Source organism: Silene latifolia, chromosome 9, assembly GCF_048544455.1.
Source record: "Silene latifolia isolate original U9 population chromosome 9, ASM4854445v1, whole genome shotgun sequence".
Lineage (NCBI taxonomy): Eukaryota > Viridiplantae > Streptophyta > Magnoliopsida > Caryophyllales > Caryophyllaceae > Silene > Silene latifolia.
Window position 1 is genome coordinate 181,270,871 of NC_133534.1, and position 18,246 is coordinate 181,289,116.

Sequence of the window (18,246 nt, forward strand, 5' to 3'; positions counted from 1 at the left end):
AGTAGTGACATGAACACTAAGAACTCGTTACCCTTAGCATTCTATGTCTAGAATGACTCTCGTGGAGGCCAATGAACACGAATGTTCACAGTGATCTGGAGTAAGAGGTGAGGGTACGTATTAGGAAACTCTTTAATCGAACACCTAATCCCGCCCGCCTCGATAGCGGCCTCTACTAAAGATTAGGAAAATTATTCATAGTTGATTTGTCGTCGATTATATGCATGCAATGCGACAAACAAATAGAATAATCCTAACATGTGAGATTAAACTATGTCGGTTAATACGTAATTTAGTAATTAATTATGTCGAAGTTGGAATTAGAATTAATTACATGTGAATAACAAGCAAATAAATCATACAAGATAATAAGAAATATTACGAAGGAATAAGAAATAAATTATAATACATATTTGAATTTGCATCATAAACATGCCCAAAAGAGTTTTAGAAATAAAAGAAAAAAAACGAATAAATGAAATAAGAAAAATTAGAAAATAAGGAAATTTGAAAAATTGGAAAATAAGGAAATTAATTAAAACTGACAAAAATAAATTAAAAGATTTAAAATATAGCTAAATAAGTGATAATACAAATAATAGTCGATTAATATATACACTACGTCAAAACGGGAATGAGTTTAGGGGCAGAAGCGAGCCTCGAACAGGCGTAACAATGGGTGTGTCCTCTGGAAGAGGCGCATCACCCACTGCGTTTGTTCCGGGATGGGTTCTGACTGTGAAAGTCAGACTCGGCTGGTTGTTACGGTTGATTGAAAAAAAAATTGATTTTACATGTTAATGATTACACCCAAATGATAAATATTAAGAATGAATTTTATGTATAAAAACCGTCTCAAACCAATTAATATCGATTACTAATGATTATAAGACGAATTAAGCGGATTTGAAAGCTTAAAGGTTGAGTTTAAAAAATAAATAGAAACTTTAATGTACAAAAAGTGAGTTTAAGAGACCAAGTATTAATTACCGAGTCACTAAAACCCAGATTTGAGCATGAGACGGAATAAACCAACCAATATGAAGAATTAGCGATTTAAACCGACTAAAGAAGAAAAGGTTTAAGAAAAATAAATTGACGGGTAAAATAATTTGATAAAAGCTAATTAAAAGATGTAGGTTGAAAGAAAAGAAAAAAATTGAAAAAGAAAGAAGGAGAAAAGATCGAATCCGAGGAGAAGAAGGAACAGAGCAGCTGAAAGCAGCCTCTAGAAGAGGTGCAGCAAAAACTGCGATTTTCCAGAAGGCGCAGCAGACACTACGTTTCTTCTACTCGTCAGATCTGAACAGTTTTGACGAAATAAAGTTTGAAACGTTGTGTTTTAACAAATTATCGTCTTGGCATTAATATGATGTAAACTCGTAAAATAAAATACAACAATAATATAAATAAGATTATAAGATGGAATTTTACACCCTCAGACTTACATGTTAGCGTTGCGAGATTTAACTAAAATCGGTTTTTAACGGTAACTCGACCCGAACTTTAATGCAAATATGAAAGTGCCCTTGAAAAAGGAATTAAAAAGATTGATTAATTAATTGTGTAGTGGTCAAATTGGTCGGTCATGCAAACGTGACTGCTACTCAGAATGATTTGAGCTTACTTGGTCGATTGATCAAGCACGTAGGCGTCGAAAGCTTAGAGCAAGGACTAGAATGCAAAGAGAGAAGAGAAGGGCGGACACTCGCGTGAAAAATATGTGAGACAAATGCCTCTATTTATTCTAAACACACGGAGGAACTATGGTAAGGGTAGAATTTGGAAATGAATAGGAAAGAAAGATCCGAAAACAACGACTTAGTTGAAACACGGAAACTTGGATGAAAAGAAAGCCTTGAGAAAAGGCGTAGCAGGTGTAACACCCTCGCACACCAGGTCGCCTTACCAAGGACCATTCTAGTGTGTGACGGTGTCACCATCTCGGTTTCCCGAGGAAGTAGATCAAATCAGACAATAAAAGAACAATTATAAAATATGATTGTGCCTTATACAACACGACTCAATACAAACTCTTTATACCAAAGATAAAACTACAACACTCATGACACAACACTTCTAGACTGGTAGCGTGATGACTCGATCCCTCCAATCCCAGCAGCCACAATCAACAGTGCCTGCTAAGCCAACTGCTCACCATCCCCGAATGGATCACCGCAGATATCACAAAACAACACGGGGTCAGTACCGACTAATCAAATGTAAAACAGGTAAACAATGTAACCAACTGATCATCCTCTAACCCAGTCTCCCGATCTCGCACACTAACCGACTACACACCGAAGTGTGTAGTCCTGCCAGATTACCCATCACAACAGGTAATCCTCGCCGCCAGTGGGTGACCGCAGCCCATCCCACCTAGTCCAGCCCATCAAAGAGCGACTAACAATCCCTGTCCCTTAATGTGCACATCCTCTCCCGTGGCGGGTTCCACGGAGGGCGAACTAGGGTGTGAAGCCACTCCCGTAAGTGACTCCACCACAATCGCAACACATACAGCACCCCAGCTGTCACCACACCTCTACACCAACATCGTCACAACAACGCCCAAACACCGATGATAAGCAGATAACAAAAGGTATGAAACAATAACAGTCACAATCAATTAACGGTACTGAGTAGGAAAACCTAGCTCATCATAACCATGAGAGACATCTATAACAGCCAAGCTGGACTCTAGTGCGCATCCTACAACGATAACCATTCCTATTACACAACTATCCTCAGCAAACTACCCAAAAGAAGCACAAGGCAGAAGCTTACCTAACACACGCCTCGACGACGACACAGACGACAACCACGCACGCCACCCTTCCTAAGTGAATCCCGTCCTTCCCTTGGTGAAGGTTTAGCCTATACTCATGAGAGTGTGTAGAAATGGGTGATAGGAGAGGGAGGCAGGCTAGGGTTAGAGAAAGAGGAACTGTCGAGAAAATGGGAAAATGAAATAAATCTCGCGAACTTGCGTTTTATATTAATGCGTCAACAACAGCCATACTCGATCGAGTATTGAAGATACTCGGCCGAGTAGCCTCTGCTAGGTCGAGTAAGTCATCCTATAAAATACGTGTTGTAAGTCTGGTCCTCCCCCCATTCCTCCCCAAGGTCGGTCTTGGTCAACAGAGTCAGTCAACAAGGTCCTTAAATATCCTGGGTATTACAGTCTTCCCCCCTTAAAAAGAACTTCGTCCCCGAAGTTCCGTCTCCACGACATCAACAACACGGCCATGCAAAACACAATTCACACACATAAAGACATACGAACTCCGACCGTACTCGATACTACCACCACAACACATTATTCAACCAACAATCATACCACCACAGTTACCACGTACAAAAATATATGGGAAGGATACTCCATCATAGACTCACAGCAAGGTACGTTCCAATCCCATACCACATGTTTTTCATATACCGATCCGGTGAAAGCAACACAACGACTACCAAAAGTACACATCCTACACACCCATACAGGATTGCACGTTCATGCTACTTACAATATAACATACATACAACTTCAAAGAAACGTAATGAACTTCAATAACGTGTAACATAATGTGATTCCAAATACCAACATAAAAGTGGTTCAAGTATTAACATAATGTGATTCCAAAATACCAACATAGAAGTTGTTCAAGTATTATAGACATAATTTCATCATTTGTCCTCGCGACATTACTCTTCCCCTCTTAAAGGAACTTCGTCCCCGAAGTTCACCGCTAACTACTTCCCGTGCCCAAAGCCAACACACAAATCATGACTGTGACATTACCCATAGACTCTTGTTGCACAACTTACTTTATGACATTACACGCTTGCGACTCATAGAGACAGAATGTTTCAGCAATTAAGTAGTGTATATAAATCCAAATATAGGGTTAGCAAATGATAACAGCTTTGTTCGTAAGCTTTTAGGTTAGACATGTACCGACCACTAGTTTCACTCATCCAGTTGGAGCGATTATAACTGTAACCAAACATATACACGTATAAGACTGGTGTCAGCTACGACATCGTCTGGGTATTGTGTTATATTTCTATATTGTTTAAAGGCTCATGTATCACCTTGAGCTATTTAAGTTTCTGGATATTAACCAATGCTATATAACTAAACATTCACAAACTAATATGTTATCCAAGCAACCACATACCTGTGACATGATCATAGTCCAACTTTTGGACAATTGATTACACAAAACGACAATATAAGGCACCCACAGACTCCTTCATACAAGTATTCACATAACTCTTGCAATTCGTAACTATCATACGTCATGGTCTCTGTATCAGCAATAATCGGCCGAGTACGAATGACTACTCGGTCGAGTAAGCTCTACTCGGCCGAGTATATTTGTATACTCGGTCGAGTAAGCTCTACTCGGTCGAGTAGTAGCTATACTCGGTCGAGTTATGACAGGCAGAGGGCTTTTGACGCCATCACGTAGAGCATTCACAGATTAACCTGCAACCAAACTCTCCACGACGATACCAAACATAACTAATTTCTATCATAACAAAATCCAACACGTCTCCACAAGATAAGTTGAGTAAATAACGGCCTTATGGCCGAGTACAGTCATCCAACAGTAGATAATAAATCCCGAAAGTAAACATCTAACGCAAAAGTAATAAATCCAACACAAAAGGAATAAATCCAATACTAAAGAAATCAAGCTAAGCCATATAACAACACAAGATCAATAACCAGGACCCTCCTCCATGTCATCGTCACCACCTGCACCAGAAGTACTTGCACCTGAACTGCCCGCTCCTGGAAAGCCTGCTGCTGCTGCTGAGGAATCTCCCCATAGCTGACTGCCATAGTTGGCTCCCCACGGTCCCGCGAGGCAGCCAAACTCAGTCTCCTCTGGAGGCCTCCAGTAATTGGGGTCGACGCCATAGCTATGGAAGACTTCTGAGTCCACTCCAGGTCCCCTCCACCAAACAGACTGTGCTAGCTGAGTCCCTATGCCCTGGTTATAAGCCATCTTATGCATGTTGCGGAGCACCAAAGTAGTGGAGATCCGCTCAGCCAGGTCACTCGGCTGCATCCTGGGGTCGTGCACTGTGGGGTAGGGCGAGTACTGGTAAGGGTAGAAGTCAGGGGCGGAGTAAGAGGGCTCAGGTACAACCGGGTCCGCCTAGATCGCCCTCACCCTACGGCGTTCTCGAGGTGGGGGAGGTGCCTGCTGCCGTCCCTCAGGCACGGTGACAGGCTCAGGTAGGTCCAAGAGAATCCTTGGGTCAATCAGGTAGGTCTGGGGCTTAGGCCTAGGAATGGCACAAGGCTCCCACTCAGCTAAATGGTCAACAACAGGGAGATGGGCTGGGTCTGGAAGCACCATCCACATAGATCCCCTCACCCTCCAGGCATAAGACCCGTCATCCATCTTCCTCAACCATCTGTTCTGACGCCAGTACCGAGCGTCCATGGTAGGCACAATCTCTACATACTCATCCCCCTCAGGAGGTGGGGCCTCAAAATCTGTTAGGCGCTGAGCTAGGCAGGACACTATGGCCCCGCAAGCAATGTGTCGGGTGTCGGACTGTGCCATGCACTCAAGACTAGAGCACACTACCCCTGGAGCACTATAATAGAACGGTTTCTGACGGTGTAGGTTAAGGTAAGACATAAGCAACATGACCTCGTGAGAATTAAGCTTACTCACGCCGTCCCTCGCATACAACAGGCAGGTCAACATCCTCAAGAACATACGGAGAACAACATTCTGAACATCGTTAATTAGCATGGAACTGGCGCTAGGAGTAGGTCGGCCAGTCAAGTATGAAAGGTAAAGAGGGGCACCGCTGTTCTTGGCCACATCACTAAGGTACCCTTCCCCCTCGGCCTCTAGACCCAAATGGTCGGCAAACTCGTCTAGGGTAAGCTCATGATCCTCATTCATGAGGCGAAAAGAGACGGTCTTTCCCTTCTTGTCATAAACATAGGAGCTCAAAAACTCCAAGGGTCAGGTTGGGGTAAGATTTCTTCCTCAGGTGATATAACCCCTCCATACCCAGAATCCGAAAGATGTGAAATATGTCCTCTTTGATCCCTAAAGTCTCAAGAACACCAGGATTAATACAGTGGGTGGGACGGAAAGGACGACGCATAAGGGCCACAAAAGCCTTACGTTGCTTGAAATCAGAGAAAATTACCAATGGATGTGCCTCCACCGGTGGAACTACAGGTTCACTGCTTGACTGACCCGTCTCAAGCTGGACATTAGCACGAGTTCTTTTGTTGGGTAGGCCTCTAGTTTTCACCATGCTGCAAAAGGACAAGCTTTAATAGGGGATTGACACACCAACTCTTATCGCAAAAAGACGGACTGTTTTCAATTGTATGCAGATTTTAAAACGGTCTTTTAAGACAAATTTTATCAGGAAGTCACCAAATACCTTACAATTATATGGTTACAAGCTTCAAGTTGTCTCAAACCAAAGGATAAACAATAACATAGAGTGTTTCGTTTTTAGCAACCCTAGAATACAGAAATCAAATTTTAAACCATGAAATTGCTTAAACAAGGGCATACACGAGGTTTATATACGATTAAATCCAAGAAATAGCAAGATAAAGACTCAATTTCAGTTGCCCAAAATGAAAATTCGAAGTATAGCTGAAATTATACCATAACTTTGAAAACAAAGAGAGAAATCGAATTAAAACCTTACCTTGGATTGGTTTATAGCAAGGGAGAATGAATTAATCACCAAGGATTGACCCAAAAAGCTTGGGAAAGGAAGGGTATGGAGTTTTAGAGAGAGAGATGTGATGATGGGAGGCGGAAATAAGAAAGAATGGGACGAGAATAGGGTTTTTGTATAACCCACTTAAGTCCCGATAAAGCAATACTCGGTCGAGTGTTGGGCATACTCGGCCGAGTGTCGACTACTCGGTCGAGTATCCTTCTTGCTCGGTCGAGTTTTCAAGGACAGTAGCGATTTTAATTTTCACCAAACGGATACTCGGTCGAGCAGCTTAATACTCGGCCAAGTATGGTCTACTCGGTCGAGTACAGTTATCTACTCGGTCGAGTTTCCAAAAGTGAAGACGAAACCATATTTTTCATTGTTCCTGCAAAATAAATAACATCGTTCGGAGTTCCGTGCTACCAGCTCGTCACTATTAGAGCTTACTTCTACCACATTAACACGCACCAACACGAATTTTTTGTACATACATCATCAATTTGTCATTACTTCTACCTACATACCTTACTTTTACTATAGAACAATTCACATGTCACCTTAAACATATGTAACTATTTAACCACTGTACTCGCAAGGTTTAACTTATGTATTACATTATTACACGTTTCGCTAATCATAATATACTTACCTTTAACCAACATTCACAAAACAACCATTATCACATACGCAACCATTGTGAAACAATTAATTGACTTACCTCTGATCACTCATCACCACGATTCATTCACCAACTCTAGACTTTTCCATACACATTGATACGCATCACCATAAACACAGATGCACACAACGACCACCACTAAGCAACCAACGACTCTTACTAGCTACCCTTATTCCCGAGTCTGGCTTAAGTTCGATGGGGCCATGATTTTGAAATGAGGGCGCCTTCTCACCCAAAATCTAGCATCGGCTGGAGCTCCCAACGCACATACAACAGGTTCATTTTAGTTGACACCCTACATTCATTAGATTCATTGGTTCAGGTTCCAAAATCGTCGGCTCTGATACCACTTTGTAACACCCCCGCACACCAGGACGCCTTACCAAGGACCATTATAGTGTGTGACGGTGTCACCATCTCGGTTTCCAGAGGAAGTAGATCAAATCAGACAATAAAAGAACAATTATAAAATATGATTGTTCCTTATACAACACGACTCAATACAAACTCTTTATACCAAAGATAAAACTACAACACTCATGACACAGCACTTCTAGACTGGTAGTGTGATGACTCGATCCCTCCAATACCAGCAGCCACAATAAAAAGTACCTGCTAAGCCAACTGCTCACCATCCCCGAATGGATCACCGCAGATACCACAAAACAACACGGGGTCAGTACCGACTAATCAAATGTAAAACAGGTAAACAATGTAACCAGTTGATCATCCTCTAACCCAGTCTCCCGATCTCGCACATTAACCGACTACACACCGAAGTGTGTAGCCCTGCCAGATTACCCATCGCAACAGGTATCCTCGCCGCCAGTGGGTGACTGCAGCCCATCCCACCTAGTACAACCCATCAACGAGCGACTAACAATCCCTGTCCCTTAATGTGCACATCCCCTCCCGTGGCGGGTTCCACGGAGGGCGAACTAGGGTGAGAAGCCACTCCCGCAAGTGACTCCACCACAATCACAACACATACAACACCCAGCTGTCACCACACCTCCACACCAACATCGTCACAACAACGCCCAAACACCAAAGATAAGCAGATAACAAAAGGTATGAAACAATAACAGTCACAATCAATTAACGGTACTGAGTAGGAAAACCTACCTCATCATAACCATGAGAGACATCTATAACAGCCAAGCAGGACTCCAGTACGCATCCTAAAACAATAACCATTCCTATTACACAACCATCCTCAACAAACTACCCAAAAGAAGCACAAGGCAGAAGCTTACCTAACACATGCCTCGACGGCGACCGAGACGACAACCACGCATGCCATCCTTCCTAAGTGAATCCCGTCCTTCGCTTGGTGAAGGTTTAGCCTATACTCATGAGAGTGTGTAGAAATGGGTGATAGGAGAGAGAGGCAGGCTAGGGTTAGAGAAAGAGGAACTGTCGAGAAAATGGAAAAATGAAATAAATCTCGCGAACTTGCGTTTTATATTAACGCGTCAACAGCAGCCATACTCGGTCGAGTACCAGAGTACTCGGCCGAGTAGGCTCTACTCGGTCGAGTATTGAAGATACTCGGCCGAGGAGCCTCTGCTAGGTCGAGTAAGTCATCCTATAAAATACGTGTTGTAAGTCTGGCCCTCCCCCCATTCCTCCCAAGGTCGGTCTTAGTCAACAGAGTCAGTCAACAAGGTCCTTAAATATCCCGGGTATTACAGCAGGTGCTGCGCTCTTTAGAAAAGGCGCAGCACTTACTACGTCCTTTCTCGGGTAGGATTCTTCTCCGCAAGAAAACGTGTTTGACGGTCTGTCGTATTTTAGGCATAAATTTCTCTTCAAGACTCGAATTACGGTCATTTTGGTGGCGTTGGAAAGCTAAGAGAAAGATCTAGAACTTTTTGTGAAATAGGCTTGACCCAAAAAAGTCGTTATCACCTCGTAAAACGGGCCTAAATGCCGGGTTGTCATTTTAGCTAAATGAAATGCACATTTTGCAATGTAAAATTTAAGTTTAGCCCAAAGAAGTGACATGGGACTAAAAATGAGTTATACTAATAATATTTTATGACATCCTAACCTTAGGTAGACAAGCACATTGCTTTTGACTCGGGATCTGACGGTTTTAGGAAAATAAAGCGACCCGGGCTCCAAATGTACTCTAATTACTGTCAAAACGACCGTAGTGACACCTACACGACAACCATGAGGTAGAAAAGAGTGTCTGAGTTACTCTTTATTAACCGATTTATAAAACGTCATAAAATCGAGACATATGCGAAACATGCGGCCCAATCATCAATGGGTGCTTAGCGGGAGGTGCAGAAACGAGGTATCAACAGAGCCTCCACTTTGACCGAGGCTTAGAAAAGGCGAAAGTCAAAGTGTAGCCATTAGGTCCATCGTTGATTACAACCTGAAGACTATGGCGACGCGAGGCGGCTCAAGGGGTCTGAGCCAAGGACCTCTCGTCGGGAACATTTTAGAGTCTGTCGACTATCGGGGAGGGTCGTTTAAAGTCCATTCGACTACGTAAGGAAGCTCGCCAGCCATAAGAAGAAATCATACCTGCGAGTTCTTTCCTGAGATCTTTCCGGAGGTGCGTAGGAGCTGAGGGTAAAATCTAAAATATATGTAAGGATTGTGCTAGGGTGTGGCGCCCTTAAGGAAAACATTGATGGGAAGGAGGCCAAATATAAGTTCAACCTAAGGGGTAACCAAGGTTTGGGTTTAGGAACTCTAAGAAAAAGTGATCCTAAAGGATTATGATCCTAAGCGTAGAAGTGTACGAACTTTAAGGGAGTTTGGGAACCTAACAAGCTGGGTGTATGAAGATGGGTATATGAACCTAAAAGGACAGGTTGGTATGGGAACTTAAAGGCTTGTGAATCTAAGAGGAATTGGGATGCTAAGGTTAAGTTTAGGAACTTACTGGGTTACTAATTCTTATTTTGAACGCATGCGTCTAGGCTTTCTAAAGAAAAATGTAAGAGGTATGAGAACTTCAAAAGGATTTATGGGTTTATAAACCTACGGACATTTGGTATGAGAGTTTGCAGGTTTACGAACCTAAGGGAAGCTATTTTGGGATCTAAGAATCTAAGGGTATGAATCCTAACTTTGAGTTTACAAACCTAAGGAAGGAGACTCTGGTTTGGGAACTTCTGGAGAATGACACCTTTGCTGAATTCCGTGAGGAAACAATAATATTAAGAGTAGCACGACGTCGGTAGAAACTGCTGGGAAATCTGCTTGCGTCGGTCTCAAGCGAAATCTGGCAAAAACTTGAGGTTGAATTTGCTTTCGTCGGTCTCAAGCGAATCGTGATTCCGATAAATACGTGGGCTGTAAGCGGCAACGAAATCTCGCTGGGGAACACATCGACGATTAAGAACATCTTGATCTTCATGAAAGAAACCTTGAGCATCACTACTGCAAAATGCCACCGCAGAGAACATATATAATGATGACTAGGAACATCTTGATCGTCATGGGAGAAATCTTGAGTGAGCAATACTGCAAAATACTATTGCGCTGGATATAAATATTTGAGCAATACTGCTGCGCTGGGGAGAATGAAGACTTGAGCAATACTGCAAAATACTGCTGCCTTTTGGAGAATGAAGACTTGAGCGAAGCCCCCAGTTGGAGCGAGCACTGCTTCTGATACTTATCTGCATGGTTAGTAGCCACACAAGAATGCGATCTAATAGGAAAAAATGGAACATAAACACATATGCACGTAAGCAATTATCACATGGACCTCGAATGAGGAAACACACAGGTTTTGCAAAAGTTGTTTCTTTATAAAAGTTGTTTAAAACTTGCTCAAAGAAATTTGTCGTTTGTAATGCTTATGCATATTCAAATGAGCTTTAAACACGTGTCTGACGCGGACGCAGACCTACTAGGACGCGACACGGGGATGACTCTAACAGACTTTGCCTAAGTATGCGCAACCCCTAGCTAAGTATGGGTAACAACGCGTATCAGTTCTCAAGGTAGAAGAATTGCAAGAATGATGGGGATATATAAAGGCAAGGCATGAACCGTGGATCAGCTGTCTACTTGGACACCCTTTGCTGCCGCTTGCTCTAAATGAGACCCCTCTTGAGGCTCGATAACTTGGAGAATCGATCTAAGACCTTTGTCATTGTCCAGAACGAGCAATAGCTTGACTCAAATGAAATTCGAAGACCTAAAAGGAGGATGAAGGAGGGTGGCATCTCGGAAGAGAAGCCCCCAGGATGAGAAGATGACTCTAGACTTTGGTAAAAGAGAGACTGTGCGACAGGAAGGAGCCCCCAGTAAAGAGGTAGAAATGGAAATTGTGGTTGGAAGGTTGAAATTGAGGTTGAAAGTTGATGTTTGAGGTGGTTGATAATTGAGGTTAAAAGTTAAAAGTTGGGACGGTTGTGTCCATGAGGACTGCCTACGTATTCACATGGAGCGAAATCAAACCAAATCATAGTTCTGAGGTTTGGTTTATTTTGTTTGGGTTTGTGGTTGTATCCTTCTTGTGTAAGAAAGGACTGCCTACGTATCCACCTGAAGAGGTGAAATCAAACCAGATCGTAGATCTGGTGTGTGCCTAAGCTATGATGTTAGGGCCTTAAAGTGCATGGGTCACGAGGGTAATTTCCTTTGGGGACTCAAAGAATTGATTTGAGATAACTTCCTCTGATCATAGACGAAAGATGTATAACTAATTTCCTTTGTGCGCACTCGAAAGTGGACCTTAAGGATAAATATGGGTTCGAAATGGAATCTCCTGGCTTAATGTAGCCTGAGCACATAAAGGTAGGTTAATTGATGTGGGTTCAAGTTTCCATGTCTTGGTCCTAAAGGATGGGTATACTGACGAGCTTGAGAGGATTCTCAAAATTCATGACCGTCTCCCTATAACGGTCTCAAGAAGGAGTTAGGTTGTGTGAAAGGCTAAGTGAGGGTGCTAGATGACCATATTCATCGATGTCTTGATATAGAATTCAACATTATTCCATTTAGTATTACTGGCTTAAGGGCAACAATTAAGAGAGTTAGAGAGAGAAAATCTAGAGAGATGAAAGCTCTAAAATTCATAACCCAAAACTGAGAAAACCTAATAATTTGTGCGCAGTCATGACTGTTGTTCATCATTCACCTGCATCAGCTCATCGTACTGCCTCAAATTCATCACAAAATCCCAAAAATAATGTATCTTCGTCTACATCTTCTTCACAAAATCCTAAAAATACAGTATCTTCGGTTTCAAATACTACCAAAAATCCAAAAAATATGAATAAAGGTCCTTCTGAAACTGATACTGGAAAGACTAAGAGCGTTAATGAAATCACTGGAGTAGCTCCTTTTGACCTGGAAAACCTTGAGGCTGAGGAAACATGGGAAGAATGGCTTATTCAAGGGAAAAAGAAGGCTACTTTGGAGAAAATTGATGAAGAACCCGAAGGTTTGATGCAGTTCACAGCAGAGGATGTTCAGGAGGAGCTTGCTTTTTGGAAATCCTCTGTGTATTGCTTTATCCTTGGAGCTAACCCTCCCTGGGACATTGTGGAAGGTTTTATACGGCGTATTTGGGCGAATTATCCCATAGACAAGGTATCATTCCTTCCTGATGGAATTTTTCTGGTTCGTTTTCAAAATGAAGCTAGTAAGCGTGTTTCTAAAGCAGGGGCATTATCTTTTTGATAACAAGCCACTCATTGTTCGAAATTGGCATGAGAATGTTAAACTTACAAAAGATGATGTTATGAATGTCTCTGTTTGGGTGAAAATCATGAATTTACCATTGAAATATTGGGGTAAATGCTTACCTAAAATTGCTGGGCTTATTGGTAAATATATCCGGTGTGATGCATCCACAGAGGAAAAAACCAGATTGGGTTTTGCCAGAGTCCTACTTGAAGTGCCTTTTGGTAAGAAAGTCCCTGACTTTGTCAAGTTTTTGGATGAGGAAGGGCAAATTGTCAAACTGGTTGTTGAGAGTGAATGGAAACCTATTGTTTGTCAAGTCTGTGGTGGTACTGGGCATGAGAGTGAAAATTGCAGGAAACCAAAGGCTAAATCTAAGGCCGCTCACCCCTGTTCCATCCACCAAGCAAAGGGTACCCAAGAAAAATGGCCCTAACCCTAGACCTAAGTCGATAGGCTGCCGTACAACAACAGATCGCTGGTACCGCGACCCTCGATCGTTGTTCTCCCACAACCTGTGTCTCCTGTAGTGGTAGCAACTCCTCAGGTCTCAAAAACCCCTGAGGAAGTTCAACACCAGTTGCAGGTAACATGGGATTCTGATGGCAAGTACCACCAAGTTAATACACCTGCTAGGCCTGGGATTTCATTGAGCAGGAAGGAAATTATTAATGCTGGTAAACAACATTCCTCCAATTTTAGGAAGTACACTTTTCAGGATGCTCTTAATAATGCAACTCCTAAAGTTGGAATTGGTGTTAATGGTAGTGTGTTACTCCCTTCTGGGAGTAATGCATAGTCTGGGATTCTGGAATATTAGGGGATTGAACAGCTTATCTAAACAAAAGCAAGTCAAATGGTTTATGCATTCTCATCAGGTAAGCTTGTTTGGTCTCCTTGAGACAAAGGTCAAACCTTTGTCTCTAAATGCTGTGAAGAACAATATGTGTGATGGTTGGTCAGTCTCTACAAATACTTCTTGCCATCCTGGTGGACGAGTTTGGGTTTTGTGGAAACCTTCTGTGTTTTCTATTAATTTTGTCCATTATAGTGCTCAAGCAATTCATATGGAAGTCACTGAAATTAGTACTGGGTCTCTTTTCTTTTGCACAATGATTTATGCCTTCAATGATATCACTGATAGAAAGGTTCTTTGGACTGATCTTATGCATTTTGCTGATAGTATTAATGGCCCCTGGATTCGGTGTGGAGATTTCAATAGTGTGTTAAGTCCAACTGAGAGACTTGGGGGCAACACAACTATAGAGGAAATGGCTGATTTTCAAGCTTGTGTGGACTACTGTACTCTCATGGATTGTCCTGCTGTTGGTTCATTCTACACCTGGAACAATAAGCAGGATCCCTCCACTAGGGTTTACTCCAGGCTTGATAGAGTGTTGGTAAATCATGATTGGCTTCAGAGTAGGAATTCTGCTTATGCTAATTTTCATAATGAAGGACTGTTTGATCATTCTCCCTGCACTATCCAAGATTCAATGGGTAATCTTGTAGGAAGGAAAAGTTTTAAGTATTTTAACATGTGGAGCCAGGTTGATGAGTTTTTGCCTTGCATTCAAAAGTATTGGGACATTAGTTGGCAAGGTACTAAGATGTTTAAGGTTGTTATGAAGCTAAAGAGTCTAAAAAAACCCCTTAAAGAGCTGAACAAGAATCTTTTTGCTGATGTGGAAAATAGCTCTGCTCATGCTCGGAAAGCTTTGGATGCTACTCAAAGTCAGCTAAAATTGCATCCTACTGATCCTCACCTTATTTACCAAGAAAAAGTTGCTGCCAAGACTTATAGGGATCTTCAGGTAGCCTGTGATAGTTTCCTGCTTCAAAAGTCTAAGGCCACTTGGGTTAATCAAGGTGACCAAAACACCAAATATTTCCATAGTATTTTGAAGAGTAGAAGTACTAAAGCTAAAGTGTTTAAAATTGCTGATGTTGTTGGTAACACCTATACTGATGGTGACCAAATTCAAGATGCTTTCCTGAGATATTATCAACAGTTACTTGGAACTTCTACTAATACTACTCCTGTTTGTGCTCCTATTGTCCAATTAAGTGCTGTTTGTACTCAGGATCATTGGAACATTCTTTTGAAACCTGTTACCAAAGCTGAGGTAAAAAAAGCCATATTTTCCATTCCAAACCATAAAGCCCCTGACCCTGATGGTTTTGCTAGTGCTTTTTTTAAAGATAGTTGGTCCATTGTGGGTGATGAAGTATGCTCTACAGTATTGGATTTCTTTGCTACTGGGAAGCTTTTACAACAGGTAAACCATACCTTTATTACCCTCCTTCCAAAATGTGATATACCTCAGAATGTTACTCAATATCGGCCTATAGCTTGTTGTAATGTTCTTTATAAGGCCATTTCAAAGATTTTATGTTCTAGACTAGCTGAGGTTCTTCCTGCTATTGTAAGCCCTAATCAAGGGGGGTTTGTGAAAGGGAGGTCAATTGTTGCGAACATTTTAAGTTGTCAAGACATTATTAGGCTTTATAATAGGAAATCTATGTCTCCAAGATGCCTTATGAAGGTGGACATGAAGAAGGCTTATGATTCTGTAAGCTGGGATTTCCTTGAACATATGCTGCATGCTTTAAAGTTTCCTGTGCATTTTACTAACCTGGTAATGACTTGTGTCAGAACTGCCTCATATTCTTTAGTTCTTAATGGTGTGAATTTTGGGTATTTCCATGGTGCCAAAGGACTCAGGCAAGGAGATCCTATTTCTCCCTTGCTTTTCACCATTATAATGGAATATCTTACCAGGATATTAGATTATGTTACTGCCACAATGAAGTTCAAGTTCCATCCTCTGTGTGGCCCTCTTAGACTGTCTTATCTCCTTTTTGCTGATGATCTGTTACTGTTTTCAAAGGGAGATACACACTCAATCATGGTTCTTTTGAGAGCTTTTGCCACTTTTTCTGCTGCTACTGGACTCCAAAAGAATTCTCTGAAGTCTAACGTTTACTTTAATGGAGTACAGAGTTCTATTAAGCATGATATATTGCAAGTTTCTGGTTTTGTGGAAGGGACAACCCCCTTTAAGTATTTGGGTGTCCCTATTGTTGCTGGTAGACTCTCCATTCAACATTGTGCAATTCTCATTGATAAGGTTACTGATAGAATCAGGAGTTTTGGGTCAAGGAAATTGTCTTATAGTGGAAGGCTTACTCTGGTAAATTCTGTACTTACCTCATTGTACAGTTACTGGGCCACTATCTTTGTGTTACCCAAAGGAGTCCTGAGAAGAATTGATTCAATTTGTAGAAACTACCTATGGGATGGAACTGCTGAGTATCTTAGAGCACCCAAGGTCAGTTGGGACAAAGTTTGTACTCCTAAATGTGAGGGAGGACTTGGAATAAGGAATAGTTTGTTTTGGATTGCAGCTGCCATTGGTAAGCTGGCCTGGTGGGTGTACACTAAACCTGATAGCCTTTGGGTTAGGTGGGTGAGTCACATCTATCTGAAAGGACAATCATGGTCCTCTTACTCCCCAAAACTTGATGTGTCCTGGAGCTGGAAGACTATTTGCAGAATTAAGGATACCTTTGCTGTGAGTTTTAATTCTGGTCATTGGTTATCACATCCTACTGGTTATACTGTTGCTGGTGGGTATCAATGGATCAGACTGAAGCAACCTCAAGTCCCCTGGTATAAGGCTGTTTGGAATGGATGGAGTGTGCCAAAGCACTCTTTTGTTAGCTGGTTTATAGCTAGAGAAGCCTTACAGTTAAAGTCTAAACTGTACCAGTTTGGTATATGTCCTGATGAATTGTGCTTGATATGTGGTACTGCACCTGAAACTCATCAGCATTTGTTTCAGCAGTGCCAGTACACTAAATTGCTCTTGCAGAAGCTCAGTGCATTACTGCATCTCTATCTGCCAGAGGTTCAATTGCTGAGTTGGGTCCAATCTAAACCGTGGGCCAAAGTAAAGAAGATGGTTACTATTGCCTGGATCCAAGCCTTACACTATCATATCTGGATGCAACGGAATCAAGTTAGAATTGATGGCTCTCTTAGTTTGCCTAACAGAGTTTTCTCTGATATTTGTGTTGTAATGAAAACTCGTACTTTATTTTGGCTACAATCTGTGAAAGCGAGTAGAGATAAGATATGGCTTAGCTCCATTAGTTCCTAATGGTGCTAGTTTTATCTTCAAATTGTACCATGAGTTGGTAGTATGTAATAGTTTTGTTCATTGGTAATTAATGATAAGCTAACCTTTTACCCAAAAAAAAAAAAAAAAGTATTACTGACTTATTCTTGATTCAGACTCAGATTTTTGGTTCATGTTTTTGAAAATAACTTTGACTTTGGATATTGACTTTGACTTGTTTGATTGATTGAGCCTTGTTCTTTTGACTCTTTTGTCTTGAATTAGGGGCATAACCGCGGCCTTGGATATTAATCTCGGTTATTTCTCTTGATTGAGCCTTTGTCTTTGATCATGGTTCGTATCATCTTGGATTTGTTTGCTACCATGGATTTAAGTCAGACTAGCACCTTTGGTGTAAAACGGGTTGGTCTTTAGTAACACGGTTTGTTTATTGTGTGGAGATGGGCTTGCCTTCCGTCATGGATTGTTAACAGAGAGACGGTCTGAATTCGTCTTAGAATCTCTTGAGATAGGCTCGTCCTAAACTGGGGTTATAGCAAGGTTTCTATTACCAGACATGGAATAGGTAAGAAAATGGACACGGAGTTTCGAGTCCTCTACAACTTGGAATGGAGCATCATCTTAGTGCACTCACATCGATTGACGTGTGTTGTTTATTTGTTTTAAAATGTCTCAAACCAATTCTTGTTGTCATGGGAAAAGGTAAATGAAGAAATAGGATAGAATATGTGTTAGTTATTTAGACCAAATTAATACTCATCTTATGATATCAAAATTACAAATTAATTTTAGGTGGTCTAAATCTACATGTATGCAAATCAAAATATAAAAGAGATGGTATTAAACCATCTTAAGGCAAAAATTCCTTACATTGTTATAAGGCAAAATGGGCACAACTCAAGGACTCCTTCCTTGATGTTGCTCTTGTGCTAATGCAATAAGGATGATCCTCCAACACCTTAATTAACAAAGTAGGTAATCTCCTAAGGTGGCACCCAAGATAAACCCAGAATACTACTAAAATACTAACTAGGCAAATGT